The sequence below is a fragment of the Branchiostoma lanceolatum genome, chromosome 7 (genome assembly GCF_035083965.1).
Source record: "Branchiostoma lanceolatum isolate klBraLanc5 chromosome 7, klBraLanc5.hap2, whole genome shotgun sequence".
In the NCBI taxonomy this organism is placed as follows: Eukaryota; Metazoa; Chordata; class Leptocardii; order Amphioxiformes; family Branchiostomatidae; genus Branchiostoma; species Branchiostoma lanceolatum.
In genome coordinates, this window is record NC_089728.1 from 19,444,346 (window position 1) to 19,460,444 (window position 16,099).

Below are 16,099 nucleotides of genomic sequence, written 5' to 3' on the forward strand. Positions count from 1 at the left end.
TGCTTTCGCAAAGGAAATTGCATTTCTGATTGCAGTACGTGAGGCTATTTGGGGAAGGAGTTCGTAACTTTATTTAGGATCAAGATGTGTCTTCTGTGCACTGTGACATCACATTGTGAAATTGTGTTTTCAGTCATTCAGTTTGTTCAGATTCTTGCAAAATATTTCCTACCAACGTTCTTTGAATAAAGGTCTCGCCGGACTGTCTGCAAAGCTATTGTTCGTCTTGGTCTGTTATTTTGTAGTACATAAATGTTGTATTGTATCTGCCTTTTTTTACTAGTCTTAGGAAGCACTAAATTTTCAATAATTGACTGGTCTTCCGTGTTCTGAAGTAAACTAGTATTGTAGGTCACTTGATGATAAACCAAGAAACAATGGAACATAAATTCGCCAACATATTTCTCTGTTTAATGAAATTGAATTCAACTTCTTTGCTATCAGTGAACAACCAGCAAAAATCAAACTAAAGCTTGCAAATACTAAACATGAACAAACAGAAAGTGGCCCTGCAACTACCACCTCAGTTGTTTTGCAATACTGTTTTATAATTCACTGTAACATAAGATAATTGCAGGATTTTGTCGTTGGGTACTTTGATAAGTTGGTGATATTTCAATTTTTACGTACCAAGTTACTTATTTTGAAATAGAGTTTGGCATGGGGAAATTGTTCAACTTGCATTCGACTGGATCGTCAATTACAAGCTTAAGTGTTAAGTGTTGTGACAGCGTGGTTTCTATATAATAATGTATTTCTTCTATACGAGGAATGGGATTGTTGATTTTATAAACGTTACAACCAGGATCACCATTGTAAAGACGACAAACACACAGAGTGCTCGGGAGGTACGGTACCAGCCGGCCATTTCCACTGGAAGATTCGTTAGTGTTGCACACGAGAACAACACGACCTTAAATTTGTTCCACCTGTCCACTTCGGCGTTTTTTTTCGCGTTACGTCCTGTACAGAGTCCAATGACTTACAATTTCTGTCATCAAATCTCCAAGCAGATGCTGGAATCTAATATCTTACCGTTTTAGTGACCAGCTATCCTTGAAGGGTTGTGAGCCAGAAACACTTGACAACAGTGTGTTAATCGAATTGCCAAGTTCAAAAGATTAAGGTTGTAGTCATTTTATATAAACGACATGCTTTATAGTGATTTATCATCTATTGCTTTATAATCAATTATCACATTTATCTTTCTGAATCATTACTAAGTTTTCCTAATCTTGATAATGAGATTCCAAAATCATCCTCCTTCTGTATCTGACTCATTTCTCCATATCTACCTTTAGTTTTATTGTCCAACATTATGACCATTTTCTAGTGACACTTAAAGTTACTGCAATTAAGATTATTGGATGATAACAGTATATGGGATTGTTTAGGACAAGTATTTGTAACATTGACGGCCCGTATCAGTCAAAGACTAGTGAGTGAGTGATTGAGTGCGGACAAGTATGTCTAAGCTGTTATAGAGAAGTAAACAAGATGACTATCAAAAAATCCAAGTTGTAATCAGGCAGGTTTGTATCCACCCATTTGGATTGCATGTATTTCCAATCTCCCGATATGCTGTTGTCTCCATTAATCTGAGAGATACTCAGTATAGGCTCACTAGGAATCAAACATACTACTTCCTAAAAAATAGAATCATCAAGTCTGCACACTCCAAATTTCACATTGTTGAACATATAGTTGATCTTGCTCGAGGCTTCAGAATAAGTGTGTGGATCTGACATGTCCGAGAATTCACAATGTACCAGACATGAAATTGAACCGATTCAAGCAGTTGGAGAAAATATCAAATCGTTTTTCAGTAAACTACTAAGTTGTGACAATTACAAAGAACGCCCTCTCTTATTGAACAATAAACATGTGAGTAATCAGTTCCATATTATAAATCTATCACAGTAGCCATTGTCAGCTTATCAAGATTACTATTAAGCTTACCTTTCCACTAATGGATCTGTTTTAGATGGCACCAAAGAAATTATGATGATTGATTTGGGATTAAGATGCCTGCCTAGTCGGATAATTCTCCAAGTTTGTCTGATACGACCAGACAGCGTCCATCTCCGGTGCCAAACGGTTGCCCGACCGAAGCGTGTGGCTGCGACCTCCGATACCATCACTGACACGCCGGGCATGTGATTTCCTGTCGAGAACAGACAATAAGGTGGTGTCATTTGCAGGGAAAAAGGCTCCGATGTTCACTGAAGGTACATGGTATCAAACATGTCGTTGTATTTACACAAAATATGCAAAGAATGCGTCTCGGGAATACCTAATAATCGGTATCAATAGCAAACATTTTCATGAACTCGACGAGTCTCAAGAAACTTGTATTTCTTAAACTTCTCCCTGCTGCCTAACTCTGTAACCAATAGAGAACGGGGTGCCAAACGGCTAGTCCCGTGTGGTAGATGTGAAAGACATATACTATACAATGCTTACCATTGTAGCTCCAACATATTCTCCAACTGGAAACACGTGTCCGTTGGAACACATGAACCAGTGTCCCTGTGTCAGTCCCATGGCGCGGACCACCCGAACCCGCTCCACACCGGATATCCCCAGCACAGCTCCCGTCAGCCCTGGTGTCAGCTGCTTGACCTTCTCTATGGCCTGCTTGACCATCTCCTCTGCGTCCTCCGTGAAAGGTTTCAGCCCGGTCAGTCTCCGTTTCGCAATGTCGAGGTTCGTCTGTGCCAGGTCGTCCAGGCTGATTCCCTTCTTCCGGATCTGTCCCTGTATGACGCGGAGCTTCAAGAGAAAGTTCAGTCGATTCATCTCCCTCCCAAACTGCTTCCATTCCTGTGAACATAAGCCGTCTTGTAATGAGCGCAATGGGAATCAAAACATTTCTATCAGCAACAACAACAAAACAACATGATCAAATTAGCTGAATGCAGTGCATGTAATCCTGGGCTTACCTGTTCACTCACGTGTGACGTCGGGTGAAGCAACCACTTTTCCATTTTTGAGATCTCCTCCTGCAGTTCTAAAACATGGTTCCCGTTTTCAGGAACAGAAAGTTCTCGGCAAGTTCATTTCTTGATTTTAGCCAGTCTCTTTAGGAAAAGAAACTTGTTTTCGTACATTGTCACTTTCTCCGTTGACAACTGACAACAGCTTGCCATTTGCTGAGAGATACGCGCCGATGTCTCAGTGAAATACGAATCCAGGTCAGCATCGACTTCAAACTCTCTCATCAGCCTTTTGGCAGCATCCTCTAGATCCGGCTGAGCATTTTGAACGTCTTCGTCGTACCTTTTCGTCTTCTCCTCAATCTTTGTCAGTGCACGTGTCTTCTTGATGCTGTTCCCGTAGCGCACGTTGTGTTGTATTGGCGTCTTGCATTCCGGGCAGGTTTTGAGTTGAATGCTTTCGTCGACCCTGTCCATCCAATCATCCATCCCTCTAACCTCCAGTACGTGACCGCAGTCCTCCAGCAGGACGAACTGGGCGTCGGGCTCATCCTCGGTGCCGAAGAGAATCCTTGTCACCTCTTCACGGTCACAAACGCGGCACTTGTCCGGACATGGCTCCCCACACATACCAATGCAGCGATGGCTTTTCTGACACATTCTGCAGCGACGCATTTTTGGGCAGGGTTGATCGCATCGATGTCGATCACAAGGTTCTCCACAGGGCTTGGTACATAGGTGATGCTCACATCTCCACTCGCAAGGCTTCCGACACGGTACGCATGGCTCACAACATTGTTTTTGGCAAGTGGTGTGGACGCAGCGGTTTTCGCAACGTTTGTTGCACGGAGGACAATTCTGTGCGCATAGTCCCGAGCATTGGTGTGAGCACACAAGCACGCGATTACATGGATGTCTGCAGGGCTCGTGTAGTCTCCCTTCCTGGCAACTGTCACATGTACCAGCACATGGGTGGCCACATTTTAGCAGCTGACCGCATGGAGCGTTGCAGACCAGGTCTTCTTCTTTGGCTCTGCAGACCACCTGAATGGTGTGGCCACACGTCAGATGATACGTTAAGATCTCAGTGCAAGTGCACTCCTGGCCACACTTGTTCTTGCAAGTGTGTCTACAAGGAAGCACTTTATCGCACGGTATCTGGCACTCGAATGCGCTTGGTGCCACAAAGCATGGGATCATCTGCCTGTGTTGACATTTGGGAACAGTTTTTTCTACCAAAACTTCACATTGACCACAATCCTGATAGCAGAGCCTCGGGCATTTGTGTCCGAGGTCACAAAGGATTTTGACACAGGGTTTTTGGCATTTGTACACTTCATGCTCCGGGTCAGTTGGGTGGCAGCGTTTTTCACACACATGGCCACACTGTAACCTAAGATAAAAGAAAAAGGGTATGGATTATTCTTGTCCTTCTGTGCAAAAGAATACTGGATGGAAATTTTTCCAATAGCCCCAAGTATGATTATTAGCACCTTGTCACAGTGGCATGTTGATTGAATACTAGTAAGTCCCTTTTACAGGTGATCCCCAGTCTCGTCTCACTGTACTGCAATCCTTTAGCCGTATTTCTGTAGCCCACATGTTTATGTAGTATGTTTACTCACCTGAAGTCACACAGTCGCATACACCCTCCGTCCGGTGCCTTCTTAAAGTCGTCGTCAGTTGAAGCCAAGATCTTGCTGTCTGGGTGATTCTGACAGCTCAAAGTCAGGTGGGTACCCACACTACCTTGCTCTTGAAGTTCTTGGATGATCTGTTCAGTAATGCAAATATAAAAGTTACAGGGCAGCCTGGAAAGACACCACGTTATAATACCTGTCATGAATAAAATAAACCACGATGTACCTTGGTCCATAGTTTGCTCGCCTTTGCCAGCATTTTCAGGTTGCCTATGGCGTAGAAGCCCTTCTTCGCTCGCGACAGAGCAACACAGACACGGTTGTCGATCTGTAAGGGCAATAAAATTAATTTTCCATGAGAAAATATAACCATAACCATCGTTTTATGTGTTCTTCCAATGTCTTAGATAATTCTGTAAATACCCGAAACCGGTCCCTCTGATTAGCCATACAGTGATTGAATATCTTTTGAACATGCAAAGCTTTAGCGCAAGTGATCCGAATACGTAGATGAGTGTGTTGCAGATAAGACCAAAACAAAAGATCTCTTTAGACGCATAAGGTAGTCAATATATGGAATGATTGGAATCCTGTCCCTACCTTGAGGAAGCCCACATTGTCTTCATCGTTGCTCCGCACCAGTGACAACAGGATGATGTCATTCTCCTCCCCTTGAAAGTTGTCCACGGCGGAGACGCGCACACCCTCAAAGAGCTGCCGGGGCATGACCTTCTTGAAGTTGAAGAGTTGTCCCGTGTACGTTGTGAGGATGGTGATCTGGGATGAGCTGTACCCTTGCTGAAGAAGGTAGCGGCAGAAGCTGGCCATGAGCTGCGCCTCGTGCATGTTGGACCGGCTTTTGGTGTCACTGTCATGTGCTTCCCAGTAGCTGTGATCTACGAAGAACAAGTTTGAAGAGACGCCCTTGATGTTCTCGAAGTTGAGCACTGACTCGTGGTTGTCCAGCGACTCGTAGATGTGCGGCGTCAGGAGACGTGCGAACTCTGGCCGCATGCGATGTTGCAACTGAAGTCGCTGACACGGCATATTATTGTTAATCATACGCTCAAACAGAGAGATATCCATGTTGTATTTCTTCGTCAGTTTGTAGACGGTTGGATTGGGACGAAGCTGTTGGTGGTCTCCGATGAGGATGAGATGTTGGCACTGCTGAGACAGTGTTGTGACGATGTGGGCCTCCAAAACTTCTGCAGCTTCCTCCACAACGATGATAGCTGGCCTGATGTCTTGCAGGACCGTTCGGTATTTGGCAGCACCAGTTGTGGTCATTCCGATGACGGTTGCTTCTTTCATAATCTCGACGTCTTCTTCGTTCTGAATCTTTTTTAGGCGCTTAGCCGCATGTTCGTAGTTTCGTTGGTGATGTCTGATCGTCTCTTTGTACTTAGCACAGTACTTGGCCACCCAGTGACGATAGAGGCGCCATCGGTCCCGTAGCTGCAGCGTCCACACATTTTGGACACGATTAACGTCAGTTTCTGTCATCATGTCCGTCTTGCTGAGCTCGTGCTTTACCGTCTGTTTCCTCTTCTTCGCATTGGTCTGTACCTGCCATTCACCCTGGTTTTCTGCCTGATGTTCCTCGAGCTGCAACGCCCCGACACCAAGCGCGAGGTCCACACTGATGACCTTTCTTTTGCCTTTCCCTCTCCCTCCCCTTTCCCTGACGGGCATCAGCTTGTCGTCGTCGAGGAGGCGCTGTTCCTTTGCTAATTCGGCTTCTTCCTTGACGTCAATCTCTTCGTCTTCCTCCGCTTTCTTTGTCTTCTTTTCTTCTTCTCCAGGTTGGCTCTGTTTGTCTTCTCCTGGCAGTATGAATACATTTCCTGTCACACCGAGCCATTGCATCATTACAGAGCTCTTCTTTCTTCTACAGGCCCACCTACCTCCGTCACTGCCCATGGGACGTGTGAAGGCGTCTTCGTGTTCCTTGTTCATTAAGGGCATCAAAGCATTCTCATGAAGAAGTCCTATTTGCGTTGTCATGATCTGAGTCACAACCGCCTCTATCCTTCGCTGGAGACTCTGCATGCCATGCCATACAGCAGAAGCCCGATCGTGGATATATTGAGGGACTTTTTTGCGCTTTCTCTTACGTAGTCGGATGGTCTTCATTTGGAACTGCTCCATCTTCTTACTAAGGCTTTGACTACCTACCCTCACAATGCCTGTTGAGTGGAACTCAGAAATGCCATCGAGGAACTGATCAAGGGCATGGTTTGTGTAGCAAACCACAAGGATGGGCCTAGTCGGGCTGTTCATCAGATACTGATCCCTCAGCCACACGCTCTTGTTCTCCAGCAGAGCTTGAACGATCTTGAGCCCGACGTAAGTCTTTCCGGTTCCCGGTGGACCTTGGATGACTGAGAATTCTTTAGTCAGTGCCATCTTTACGGCACGGTACTGAGACTCGTCAAGATGCAGTGCATCAGCTGATGGCCACATGTCTTCCCTTAGGATGGGGACTGAATTGGCTACCACAAGGTTTGAATTATGACAGCTGCATTTATCGTCACTTTCCTTGGCATCGTATGAATAATCTAATGTGAAATGGTCTTCGTCGTTACGCCCGGAACCATCTGAATCGTCTGAACGGATTGATCGTCGCCTGCAATACCTGAACCATTGAAATCTGTCCTAACAAAATGTGTTGACGCACTTGTGAGATTTTGCCTCGGAGTTTCTAGTTTACTAAGGTCGTATCTAACTTCGTAATATGCCCGTCGCAGATATGCTGGTGGATCCACGCCGTTGGCACAGTCGCAGTCCACGATGTACTTGGTGAACGGCATCGTATCCTCTTTAACCTCTTGAAGACCTTTCAGGACGTGTCGGTAGGCTTCAAAGTAGGCAAATGTCTCCACCATGATGAACTTGTCAGTGGGACTAATGTCTGAGGCGTCTACGTGGTTTTGTTCGAAACGAATCTGCACGCATCCTTGTTGGAGCTCTTTCTCGTCGCGTTCTGCGACCGTGGCGAAGAACATGGTCTTGAACTCGTCTTTGGAGAGGCAGAGGAGAGATCCAAAAATCAGTCGCTTCGTGGATGCCCAACGGACCCTTCTGAGTCTTGCAGCGTCGAACTGTATCCTGTAGACGATCCCACTCGCTGTGCAGATGGGGTGAACAACTTGGACGTCATGGTAGACTCGGATGTCTTGGAGTCTGCGGTCATGGCCCGATCCACGTCTGCGCATGTCCAGGAACTCTGTGATACCTTCTCTTAGTGGCCTTATGAAGTCTTCTCTCAGCAGCCTGAACTGTACGTCGAGATAGGTGTCCACGTCTGTGTAGCCGCCACGTACGATGTTGGGGCGAAGAAAAGGGTCTTTCTGATCGTGAATGTCTTCATAAGTTGGTATGATCGTCAGTCGTCTAAAATCATCCGGAGGCATCTCCTGTAGCGTAGTTTGATCTTTTGAAATGTTACCTTTGCGCAGGATTTCCACGATGGCGTCTTTGTGCGACTCTACCTTATTGAAAGCTGTCACAATGTCTTTGACATCTGAGCCCTCGTCCTCGAGACGTGTGACAGTGGTTCCCAAAACGGACAAAGCCGCTGACACCTGCAAATTTTGATATTGTCGCTAAGATTATCTTGTGGCATTACCTCTTCCTTTATGCATTGACAAGTACATTATACTCATGTATAGCAAACATCACCAATATGAAGGCTGTCATCAGTTACCTGCTCGTTCTTTTTAAAGTGCGCAAAATATTACGTTGATGAAGGTAAGACATCCAGGCAATAGGAAAAGCACACAAAAACAGTTACTCAAAGCAAGTGGATATGATTTGGAAAACGACCAAACGTTCCACGTAGCACCCAATACCTATCGTCAGTGACACTCTGCTAGATCTGTAAATCAGCAAGTTTTTAACCTCGAACTATGAATTGATATGCAAATAAATTGAAGACAATTCTAGACAGTCCAATAGGAAACACGAATAAGACAAAGTTGATGTTAGTGAGTCAATTAGCTCATTTTGTGGAGTATAAGAAGTAACGCTGGTCGAGTAGAACTGGGCCCTTAGTGCCAGGAAGTTCAACACGTAGCCCTACTTTTCTGTTGTGGGTGGGATTGTACATCCTCTTAAATATGTACAAAACTCCACGTTCGAACGAACGGGGTTCGCGGTATAGGATATTCGAGATTGAAAGAGTGTCCCTGGTTTATTTATTTATTTATTTTGATTTACCACATTTTGTGGAAGGATTGACATAACAGGTGAACTATCACCTTTTCAAGATGTCATCCCAGACCGGACTGTAAGATTTGGACCATCGCACACCGGGGCATGCCCCTACTCTTTTTCGAAAGGTGTGGTGGGTTCTTTAACGTGCGCGGGGTGTTGCTCTCCCCAAACACGGGACCTCCATTTTGCTGATAGATGTGGTCAAAGAAATTCTCTTACACTGGGCAGGAAACATAATTACCTATAGCTAGCCGAAACAGACGAACATGGACATATCCAAGGTGCCTTGGCCAAGTGTGGCTACCGAAACTACACCTTCAACAAAGCTCTCATACCTTCTGACCAGTCCAAGAAAACAATGCAAACCATTAATCAATAGAAACAAGGTCAACATTACTATTCCTTACTATTCCTAGTGTCTGAAAACTCTAACGGATCTTCCAAAACGTCAACATGCCGCAAACTTCACTCACTCAACTCTCGTGCAAAAATTGGCACATCCTAAAGACCGACCTCACAAAGGTATCAAGGCCAATGTCATTTACAGACTTGCATCGGAGAGACCAGTCGCCCACACAATGTAAGGTTCAAAGAACAAATTCTACTTCAAATACCTCCAGATGAGTCGGTTAAGGGGCAAAGTAGGGGGGGGGGGGTCAAAGGCGGACAGGCTTACAGCCTTGCTCGGTAAGACTCAACGGTGGGAGTCGTCACGACCGTGCCAGACACGGCATTCACTGGGGAATGGTACAAGGGAAATATGAATATTTACAGTGTGTCTGTTCTGGTGTTTATTGTTTGAAATTTGAGATGACGCCTCCTCCGGTTGCCCCCTGAGCTGGGTTCAGTAAACTGTCAGTGTTTATATTCATATGATTGTTCAATAGTTTGTAGAAATAGGTGATCCGTGGGTAGGGCATTGCAGATCTAGTGCTAGCGGCTACTCCTTAGCCATTTACCACTACCTACAACGCAACCAGGGACATTCTTTCAATCTCGAATTCACGGATATCCTAGAACCCTGTTGGTTCGAACGTGGAGTTAGGAATACATAGGGCTTTACTTATTTCATTCCTATTGGATTGTCACAAATTGTCTTCACTTTATTTGCATATCAATTCATAGTTCGTGGTTACAAACCTGCTGACCGACAGATCACTGACTAAAGGTAGCCGATGCTACCTGAAACGTCTGACCACTTCCAAAATCATAACCAGTTGCTTGAGTAACTGTTTTTTCATATCTTTTTTTGTTTTGTTAGTTGACAACAAAAGAAATCGCAATAGGTACTGCATATCTCACCTGTATGTGAGAACTAGGAGACCTATCCAGGAGTTCACGGAACAGTCGGAGTGCATGTTTGATCGGCTCTCTCAACTCCTGCCGATGGATGTTGACTGCCGGGATTTTGCTGAAGAACGTCGCTAGAACCGATGTGAGGAACTCGGAGTTACGGACCATCACCATCAGCTTCATGGTGTTCGCTGGGGTATAAAACGTCATGTGGTTATTTGGTAAGGCCACAGCAAGTAAATTCTATGGATGACATCAGCGCGCCCAATTAACTCTCGGCTGCTTTTGAAGAACGAATTCCCCTTCGGAGATGGTCAACGTGACAAGAAAGTAGCAAAATTGGGAAGCATGTCGTGTTGTAGCCTTGATTGTGCTTGTAAAAGTGAGGTAGCCATGCATTACTAGTCGGCTGTAGAAGTGTTGAATACCCGTAGAAGTAACAACCGTGTGGTAACCATGACTATAGTTTGCCAACTTGGTAATCCAGATGCTTCTCTACCACACTTGTGTCACGTTGTGCACTTCTTTTATACAGGAATAAAGTAATTGTTTGATGTGATACCATGTTTTGTCGGTTCAATCTTGTTACAACGCTTGTGGTGTTTATTTTGAGAAATTAGAAATCTTTCTTTTGTACCCATCCTGTTTTATGTTCACCCCCTCGAATTAAATTTGGATGTAATCCATAAAATTTGCTTCCTGTTGCCTAAATACATTGCATTATTTGTGACATAAAAGAAGAGCCCTACAGAAACTACAGTAGTGATTGGTAGTTAAGTCGCCAAATATATGCGGCCACAAAGCTGTTGTTACTTACCAGGAGATGAAGAACAGTCGCAAGCTCGTGCGAGAACACGGAGTAGTAAAGCCACCAGGTCTTTTCTGATGGTGGTCTCATCCAGCAGTTCCCTGCATCCACTAGTCTCGGCTACTAATGTTAGTAGCACCTGGTATAGACGTCATAGATAAAGGTGTTTATATTATTACATTATGCCATATTATAACCTATATTTCTATCAAATCCCGAAACCCCCACATCATTGAAAATTTGGGACTATACATTAGCCACGTTCTTTAAAGAATAAGTCAGAACCCTAATAATGTAATAGCTATAGGTATTTTGTACCTTTCCATACATTAGTGCTTCTGTTTGTTCCCTTGCAATTAGTCATCGGGCATGAGTTTGCAAATGAATGAATGAATACGAATATATAAATATATCAGCCGTCACCCAAAAAAGCATAACCAAAGCATGTCTAGAACAAAAGGTACGAAAGTTCAATAGGCCAAGGCCATTTCTTTAAAGCTCCGCCCCTGTGGCGTCGCAAAAAAGATGTTGAATAAAAGCCGGAACCATATATCTGCTAAAAAAAATATTTTCCGTTACCTCTTGAGGGTCTTTCTCACACAATCCCCGCAGCCTATGGTACTCCATGGGCCGGACTACTTTATCCGTCCGTCTGTCGGAGTTTGAATATTCGTATTCATCCCTGTAGAACACATAAAAACTTACATAATCCAGAAAGGAAACGTTTTCGAGAAAATACAGGATATTGCTGCATAGATTAGACGTCGATGCATAAATTATGCAAATTGGGTCCTCATTAGCATTACAAACATTCCGTTGTACTCACTTTTTTAAAGCTACTTACACATCCAATATGACACCCGTAGCATGTAACGTAAGAGATATACTATAAGTTTCTGCATCAATACAGCTACCACCCACATGTAATGGTTTTTTTTTGGCAGGAGAAGAAGGGGAAGAAGAAAGAAGAAGAAAGAAGAGCACGCCAGCGAAAACAATATATTATCCTCATACCCTATACAGGGTATAGGGAGGGAAATATAATCAACAGGGGTAGTTAAATGATCACATGAAATGAAATAGTATGTATTTTGTCGCGTTTTATGTCTGCTGCAAGCACAATGTGGAATATTCTTTGCAATTTGCTTACCTTGTCCTGGCGCAGTTGAATTTGATGTCACCTTCTCTGTCCCTCCATCCAACACGCTGAACACCCCTCCTACCAAAGTCACCTCGTCCACGGCCACGACCGCGCCCCCTTCTGAAGCTGAAGCCCCTTGCACCGTCCATGGGCATAGGTTAGCTGCAAAACATGGTGTCAAACGTCTTAGTCTTAAATTTCATATAATCAACTCCACAACTTAAAGTAGTTGGAAACCATATTTATCTACCGCTTGTGACCAGTCGGGGGGGGGACTCATTCACTACCAATACATGTTGTGTCTGTTGAAAACAAAGTTTCTGACGTTAAAAATAACAACGTCTGAATAGTCCTTTTCATCTCATGACGTCAATGCTACTGGTGGAAACCATCTCACCAAGCCCACCCTTAACAAAGAAATAGAACAGACGTGTTTTTTCTGGCAACACGTACTGACAAAAGAGTTTCGACTGAAACTTGGCTCATTTCCAAACTATACCCTCCCCCTCTTTCAACTGACTTCAAATTCACAGTCTGATTTGAAATGTGGAAAAGTCGTCTTGAAATATGTATCTGAACTGTTGCAAGTCACAATCATGGCAATTGCTTCAGTTTTAATCACTTATGCACACATGTCATAGCATGTCTACTCATGAAAACTTTACGGCGTCACATAACGACCATATCAATTTAAGAATCTTGTCGAAGCATTCACGATTCTATCAGGATCACTATGGTCTATATTACTAGCCAAGTCCCTTGAAGTAAGTTTAAATCTAACAAGAAATTTTCCTGCTGCCAGCCATTTTCCACGGTGTGCTATTTAACATCAGTAGTGGTGTCTACGCTGTACGATACCAACAACATGGTGGATGGCAAGGCAAGGTAGCCTGGGTGCCATCCTATTTCTACCGGGGCTCCTACATAAGAGTGTCTATGAAGGAACCCCGGTAGAAATAGGATGGCACCCAGGCTAAAGGCAATGGGATTGAGCGTCAAACTTCAGGTTGCTTGTACGTGGTATTCAACAGCTAAGATCACGAAGAAATCATTAATTAGTGTTCGGCTGCGCCACCCGAATGCTTTGCAATTCCAAAACATTCGGCTGTGGACGCGAGGTCTGGAATTGGTTGGCTGGTGGTTGGAAGTACGTTAGTAGTGGTCAGGGTGTGTTTGGAGGTCAAATTTCACTCTTGATCTAAAACTGGTTAGACTGGTCCCAACCTTAGCCGGGAGCCATGTTAGGCCATGTGTAACCGGGGATTTACGCCGAATATGTCGGGCATATCAAAATTAACAGTAGAAACATGGATAGAAAAGCAAAATTTCACCGCCTAGATGTGTATGTATCCTTTACAGGCAGCTAGAGCCGAAGTGGAAAAAAACAACTTACCTTGAACACATCAAGTTTGACTGACTGAGAAGCCGCACTTTTCCGCCAAGTTAGTACAGCACAGAGCTCAACCAAACCCAACTGCACTCTGATGTCTAGACGGACTATCAACACATTTTATATCTAGCCTGGCGGGACTTTCCGATGACGGCATAGTTTCGTAACGTCACTCTATGTCGCACCCTATTCTCCGGACGAGTCTACTTCTATATACTAGGCTTAAGAATTGTTGTTTTGCACAATAAGCGCGTGTTAGAACACAATGTACGACTGTTATACATAGTTTGTGCTCCAATCTAGTATGTTCGCTGGGAGAATTCGAACGGGAGGCAGTAAACACTTTATGATCAGTTGCGAGCCAATGACTAAAGTGCCAGTAGCGTTGGAGACAACACCTTTAGTTATAAACATTTTAAGTGAACTAATTTTGTTTTACTTTTGGTGGGGACTAGATTGAGGAATACTCATAGTCATAGAGCATGTTAGCTATTGAAGACGAACGCCTTATCATTCTAACGACTGAGGCCTTGTACCGTAAAGCATGATAATAATGTCTTGGTTTAGAGTGCCATCTAAACTGCGCATGTCCGTCAACATCAAAAGGGACTTAATTTTTATCACTTTACTACGCGAAATATTTTTTAAACATTTGGTTGCCACATTATTGACTTGGTTACTTTACTCTTTATATCTTTGAAAACGGTGTTACATCCGACGTGTTTTTGCATTTGTCTACTTCAACCTTGCACCACACGTAAAACCTGAGTGGGTGGCGGGACCTGAACAATTGAGCTGTTTACCTGCCCTTTTGTTCGTCACGCCAGGTACACTCAGATCTGGTTTCACCTGCCGAACTTTGGACAACCTTTTCGTGAATCTTGATATTCCCGTTAGTATCAAAAGTTGGTCGTCTTGATGGCAAATATTCCCAAAATTTTGTTGTAGCCTCAAAATAATTTCAAGCCAGAGGTGTCAATAAGAACCACATTTTTGTCTGAATTAACGGAGCGACGCGAGTAAAAGTATGACGTAACGGAAAGTCCTATTCGCCTATAGCATGATGGGAATGGGGCTTCCCGTTACGTTATGATAGTTTCACCGGACACATACATATTCATTTTCAGCGATCTCGTAGCTGCAAACTGTTTTGAATTTGGTGCGCATTTCGGGAATGTTTGCAATGAAGACCCGCGAATGTATTTCAGGCACAACAAGAGTTCAGAGACCTCCTATCTTCATGAAATATTTGGATTATGCAAATGAATTGCATAATCTAGGTTTGGCTATGTACACCTTTATCTCATTTCAACCTCCTTGCTTTAACTGACTTACACAGGTCACAATCTTAACAATCCAATCATTTACCACTTAGGCCACACAAACTTAATGTTATGAATGACATCCGCACGCGCATTGATTTTTGCCTGTTCTAAAAAAAATCAAATCACCTCCTCCGAGGCTCCACGGAACTCCCGAATTTGCCGACTTAGATTGCCGCAAAAGGCCAGCATTGTGTCGGCTTGTCGTTAAGGTCGATATATACTACCACAAAACAGTACGTCAGCATCAAAATTCACTAGAAAACTGGGGGCGTAATTGTGGATTGGTATGCCATCGACGTTAGCTAGGGGAATGTTACGTATATCACACAAGGACGGCGCGTTCGGGTACTGGGCCCGACACTGCCCGCGCCCGTGGCTGCGCATGCCGGCGATTTCGTGATGACATGGCTCGCACAAGGACGCGCTTTCGGGTATGCCTCAAAGACGGCGCGAGCGGGGATTGGGCTCGAAACGGCGATTTCGCGATGTCTTACTTGAAACATCTGCCACAATCCCGCCCACAACAGGGAAGGAGGGCTACGTGCCGAACTTTCTGGCACAACATTAGCTCCTGTACTCAAACAACAGGAGCTACTTGACTCATAAGTATCAACCTTGTTTTGACTTATTTGTTTGTTGTATGTTTACTTTTCATTTCACCAGGGGAAATCATGTCGCCAGCTGGCGATTTTCAATGAGCCCTGGGGGGAAACCCAAAACAAAAGGGGTTTTTCTTTGTGTTTTTTTTTTGGTTCCTATTGGACTTCCTTAACCGGTAACCCTATCTAGACTTGGGGGGGGGGGGGGTGCTAAAAGTGCCGGCGCCAACTTTGATATCGTATAACTACCAAACTTGGTGACTTGTCCTAAAATTTAGGCAACAATTTCATGATAATGGTTAAAGTTTGTCATTTTTCGTGTTGCCATGGCAACGGGTTTCTGACAGGCATTTTATGCAAAAATCACTAATTTTCAAAAAACCTGATATTTCTTAGGTTGTCTTGCTCAACCACACTAGTTTTCCGACATGTATAACATCATATGTAATTAGATGTAAATTTCGTGATTAAATAGTCATAATTTATGCTAATTTGATGACGTAATCGGTCAAAATCCAAGATGGCGGACCATATAACTTTTCAAGGTATCAGCACGCCTTTTCGCCTTCAAAATCGTCAATATCTGAGTTTTGTTTTTACCAGAAACATTCAGATTAACGTTTCTAGTCTATTTGCAGTGTTCTTTGAGGTCATAAGTGGAAAAAAAGGATTTTTAAAAATTTCAAAATGGCCGATCCAAGATGGCGGATCACAAGGGATCGCTAACAACACGTGACGTCATTCTATGA

The 16,099-nt window shown here is 43.9% G+C and overlaps 1 pseudogene; it reads right to left on the minus strand.

Moving 5' to 3' along the window:
* Positions 1-2,137: 2,137 nt before the first annotated feature.
* On the minus strand, positions 2,138-11,522 carry LOC136438684 (NFX1-type zinc finger-containing protein 1-like; annotated as a pseudogene).
* Positions 11,523-16,099: the final 4,577 nt, after the last annotated feature.